Raw genomic sequence first — 6,244 nt, 5'->3', positions numbered from 1 at the left:
GTCATAATCGTTTCAAACTCTTGATCCGATCATGCACTTTTCATAGACCACGCATGATTTCGAATAACCATAACTTCTATGACTAAACACATACAACGACAATTAACAAATTAAGCAAATCGGGTCCTAATTTCAATACATTGTGAATTCTATAACCATAACTTCAACAAATTATTCATGATTCCGAACGGCCATCTTTACTACGATGAACCGAAAAAGACCACAAACTAACATAATCGAACCCTAAGGGAAAAGGGGTTGATGAACTTTAATGGATAACGACATGATATGATCCGACTAAATAAATATGGAACGCAGGATGATGAACTTTAATGTAAAACGGTTGATCATAGATTGGATTTTTTCTGTGAAAGATGGAACAAAATCAAATAGATTGGGAAATTAGAAAGAAACTGGGGAGTAATCGGTGCCTTGGTGGAACAGTTCGTGAATCGCGTGATAAGCAGCAAGCACTTAACATTTCATTTGATGTTCATTTATATTTATTTAGTGAGATGCTGGGTGGGGAAAAGTGGGATTGGTATTTGGTAAATGAAAAAGGAAAGGAAAAAAAGAGAGAAGAAAACGGTTTGTGCGGGAGTCGAAACGGCGTCAATTGTGCTTTGTGCTTTGAACAGGCGTGTTTACCATCCCAAAATATTTAATTCTGTCACATGCAGCGTTTAGGATTATATCATATGGTAGCACTGGTATTATGTTGTTTATAAAAACCCCTCTGTTTTTCATTGAATTAATTGAGTGAAAAGGTGGCAATTTAATGACGTGGGAGGAGACGTGTCTATTAACTGAGTTCAAGTGGTGATTATTGGTGCTTTTAATATATAATGAAAGGGTGTGAGTAAAATGAACTAAAAGGTATGACTTTTAAACAAATGAGACATAACCTAAGTTACTAATTGTATAAGGGTATAATGATATTTTTTTGATATTAATGATTTTTTTGTTATTACATAATAGTTAGTATTGTCATCTTAATAGACCAATGTCGATACCGGTGTCGGTTCTATTGAAATCATTATCAATACTGAAACAGGGTTTCGGTTCTGAAAGTGTTTAGTACAGTACCGTATCGGATCAAAAGTAAATAATGGGTGCCGAATTGGTACAAAAAAATGGTTCGGTTCATTAGGTATCGGTACCCAGTATTATTTGTTCATTCCTACCTTTATAACTTGTACTTATATATATAAAAGGCATTTTGTATATAATCAAGAACCATGAATAGTAACTTTATTTTTATAAGAATATATAGCTTCTAACTATTTTTTTATTTAATGTATTATAATAGTTTATTATTATATTTACTTTTAATAATATATTTTTTATTTTTTTTTCTTTTTTGAAAAACATATATTTCCTTTATCATTTTTTAATAATTCTTTTTTTCTTTTTCTATAACATATATTAATTTATCGATTAATTTGATACTTCTTTAATAATAATTTAAGTTTATAATTTTTTTATAGAAACTTAAGTACGTAGTTGTGTTTGATAATTTCCCTGACATTTCTTTATAAGTTTTGTTAAAAACGAAGTTATACGCAAAGTAAAGTATTTATTTGGTATTATAAAACGGTACGATGATAAACAAAACAGTTCTAATGGTTTGCCTTTCTAAACAACATGTTTTATTTTTAAATTATGTCAAAAATACTAGTATATATAATTAGAAACCTTGCATGAATAGTGTTTTTTATGGGTTTTTTTTTTTACTTTAGTGGAATTTTTGTCTTTTATAGTTACTTCAGTGGTTTTTGTTTTTGTTTTTTTATTGATATCATTAAAACCGGCATTGATATTTGCTTTTAACGATTTTTACCTTTATGGTTTATAATTAGTAGAGCAAATAAGGACATTTTTGTATGGTTTCTTTACTTTAGTGGACTTTTTTTTGTCTTTTATAGTTTATTAATTTAGTGGTTTTTGTTTTTTGTTTTTTTACTGATATCACTAAAACCGGTGTTGATATTTTATTTTATCGATTTTCGTTTTTATGGTTTATAATTATCAGAGCATTAAGGACCACAATCACGTTGCGTACCCTAGGGGAACACGATCAAACTCTAGCCGTATAGTGCGGTGGGGGAAAACCTATTTTTTAATTGGTATTATCGAAAGCGATATCAATGTTCACTTTTATCGATATTTGCTTTTTTGGTTTTCCCATGAGTCGAGCCGATAACGACCAAAGTTACGTCGCGTAACAACGTGTAAAACTGATCATACTCCTGTCGCATAGCACAAGGGAAAAACCCGGTATCGATATTTTCTTTTATGGTTTCGGATGAGTCGAGCCGATAACTACCAAAGTCACGCCGCGTAGCATGAGGAAAAACAATCAAACTCCTGGTGGGTAGCGCGCGGGGAAAAACTTTTTTCCTTTTCTTTAGTTGGTATTATCGGAACCGGTATTAATATTCACTTTTATTGATATTTGCTTTTATGATTTCCAATGAGTCAGGCCGATAACGACCAAAGTCACGCCGCGTACCACGGGGAAAAACGATCAAACTCCCACCACATAGCACGGGGAAAACACATGTTGCTTTATATATGGAGTGCATGTATCCTATTAGTACTATAATATAACGAACCGATACCAATTCAATGTTTGCAGTAATGTACCGCTGCAACGCGCGGTCAAATAACCTAATTAAAACACTAATTTGCTAAATAGTTAAAACTATCGCTAAATGATTTTTTCCTCAAAAATCCACATCCAAATAAAAATAAATTTATCAGAATTTTATATATATTGTTTACGAACTACCATGAATAGTAATTTTAATTTTAAAATAATATGTAGTTTTTTAATATTTTATTATATCAATATATTTTAAAATAATATGTAGTTTTTTAATATTTTATTATATCAATATATTATTTCATATAATTATTTTAAACTTTTAATATATTTTTCAGTTTTTCCTTTTATTATTATATTTACTTTTATATATATTGTTTACGAACTACCATGAATAGTAATTTTAATTTTAAAATAATATGTAGTTTTTTAATATTTTATTATATTAATATATTATTTTATATAATTATTTTAAACTTTTAATATATTTTTCAGTTTTTCCTTTTATTATTATATTTACTTTTAGCTTTTAACGTATTTTATTTTTTCCTTCTCTAAAACCATATTTCCTTAATCATTTCTTTTTGTTTTAATAATTCTTTTCTCTTTTTTTAATTCATCTTTGCTTTCTCAATTACGTAGCTTTGTTTAATTTTTCCCTCAATCAGTATAATTTTTATTAAAAACGAATTTATATTCCAAAAAAGTATTTATTTGTTATCGTAATATGGTATGATGATATCATCTGAACCGATTCTAACGGTTGAGCTTTCTAAACAACATACTACATTTTCAAATAACATTTGTTTTACGTTATCATTTGCTCCGTTTCACGGCAAACCGCGACGTAAAAAAAAACCTAGTTAAATATTAATTGTAATGATTAACACCCACAATTACTTTTACAAATAATAAGTCTGTTACACAGTAACTTATATATTTGTTTCAAAATTTACTAATTATAGCAATCGGGTACTTTGTGTTTACTTGTACTACAAATTAATAAAAGTCATAGAACGGTAAAATCATGGATCAATTTGAATCTTAGGCTATGCGGTATGCCGGTATGGTAGAGGTCTATCCTTGAAGGATGATCCGTCACGTAAGCGTCACGTAGATCAGGTGTGAGGATGAGGCAAAGAGGATGGAGATAAGGAACTGAGGGATGAGCCTAAAATATTTGTATAGTGTGTGAGAGAGGGGGAGGCCCGTCCAAATCGTCGCACCCCCGACGATCTCGACGACGGAGGCACGGCGACGAAGTGTGGGAAATGGAGAGGGGGCACGGCGACGGGGCGGGACGCTCCCCATACCATCCATCCTTTTATTTTCATCAAGTTAGAAACAAAACCGAATCCACAAGAGATTAATTACGAGTTACTTGTATGACTAATTTACCTATTAATCTTTGGATCATGTATAAATAAGTAGTAGTAGTTGATAATATGTAAATGTTTGTCATGCTATTTTAAGCAAATTTGTTTTGTAGAGATGATGTTGAAACATGAATACATTTTGACAAAAAGATATTGTAATTTTCTTTGTTGTTTATATATTTGCCACCATTGGCTAATAAGTATGTTCTACAATTGTACATAGATGTTGATGTATATAGATATATCTGTGACGGCCAGTTTGTTGCAAGAGTGGGTTCTTGCTGATGGTAGTTCAAAGCATATATTTTTGTTGATGGTGCTTCTTGCTGAAGGCCATCTTCAAAAATAACCTTGATATTGGTGGTTCGTTTTTTACTTCAATATGTAAAGTTTAACTAATAAGAATTTTTGGCTTTAAGGTTAAAGTTTGTAATATTGTAAATTGTGTAATGTTATTTTTTTTATTTAATATAAGAGGATCCGAGAGAGGGATAGAGGATGGTAAATGAGGATACGTATGTGATGTAAGAAATTGTGGGAGTTGTGTGTTTATCCCAATTTAATATGTGTCGATACCGTAAGAAGTTAAACTAATACCAATCGAATTTCCATCGCGTTCCCACGATAACGCGCGGTGATTTGGGTTTAAAATCCGACTAGGAATAAATCAATATCCCGCTACAACGCGCGGGTTAGCCTTAACTCGTAAATTACATAAATAGAATCCACTAAAGTTTGTTTTAGCCTACCACACTTCTCAAATTGAAGAGTCTCATTACCTCACTCCGGCCAGAGTCTTAACCATGTCCACGTTATCTTCAGAGTTTGGCTTGGGTGTTCCCCCGGAAAACCATACCGTCGTCTGGTATTTGACAGTCGTCGTGCCACCACAAGAGCATAACTATTTGGCGTAACATACAGTGGGCTCAGGATAGAGTATGACAGCTCTGCAAGAAAACTAGACTCTATCCATCATTGCTTAATCCACCAAAGTGATCCAAGTGGAGATTGAACTTGAGTCTCAATTGAAGAACCCAAGTCTTTTTACCACTAGGCCATAAGTGGTGGATAGAATTTAGTTACTAAAATGACACCGTAACGTTACAACATACATTACATAAATAGAATCCATTAAAATTTTAATAATCACTTACCATTATTAAGATTCTTCACGACTCATTCAATTAATGGAATATAATGGTCGAGTGAATTGAGGTGACATTTCAACAACGACCTAACCATTTAAGGGCGATTAAAATTTCAATTTTTCATCATGTAGCCCTTTATAATACTAAACCAAAAGTAGATACAAGCGGGTTAGTGATTGTGAGGGCAATGCATCACTATGGCTCAACCAAAGTGAACAAATTAAAAGTGTAAAACCTCAAAACCATGAAAAAGTCGTTGGAAGACATGTATTCAACAAGCCCATCAACGATATGTAGATAACGGAAATTGGGAGAGGCTTAGTTCCAACACCCGAAAGAGCTACTAAAATTTTATACACTACGCACAAATGTTTATATGATTTTCATGATTCTAACTTATAATTTGTTTTGTATTGAATGCATAATGCACTTATACATAAGAATGACCAGACTTAGGAGAGAAAATACGGGGCGGTTACATGATCACCATATGTATCACATTTAAAAAAGAGGGTTGGGATCAAATACAAAGGCTCCTAAAAATAATAAATCGTACAAATGGTATCAAACAGACTCCGATTGACCTCATTCAAGTGACATTGTCTCATCGAACTCTACGATGTGATATATTAGGTTTTCACTTTGGATTTATAGGTTGTAGATTTTTGAATTTTTTGTTTATTATCATTGTGTCTTTTATTTATCATTATGTCTTTTCTATATTTGCGTCATTGTGTCTTTTTTCCTTGATATTGTGTTATATTTTTCGACATTGCTCGACATTGTGTCATCTTATTCAATCCATTGTGTCTTTATACACTTCTTATTTTTAGAAGCTTTGTAGAATAACTTAACCCTTTAAAAAGATTATACAAATTCATGGTTTTAGTGTATCATTGCTTCTAAGACAAAGGAATACATGAATAAGAATTGATTTGATGAATGATATTATTTGTTCTCGATTGGACAAGCCCTTTAGTGAGTGCCTTTCGCTCTATATGGAATAATGCAATGGCCTTCGCTTTTCAGGGGTTTCACCTTAAAAGGAAAAAAAGACATAAATCAAAGAAAGCATAATTCACACACATCAACTCCAATTTCCACTTTCTGTTTTT

The sequence above is a fragment of the Helianthus annuus genome, chromosome 12 (genome assembly GCF_002127325.2).
Source record: "Helianthus annuus cultivar XRQ/B chromosome 12, HanXRQr2.0-SUNRISE, whole genome shotgun sequence".
NCBI classification, from domain to species: domain Eukaryota; kingdom Viridiplantae; phylum Streptophyta; class Magnoliopsida; order Asterales; family Asteraceae; genus Helianthus; species Helianthus annuus.
The sequence above is the reverse complement of the archived record's forward strand: the minus strand, read 5'-3'. Positions refer to the sequence as shown.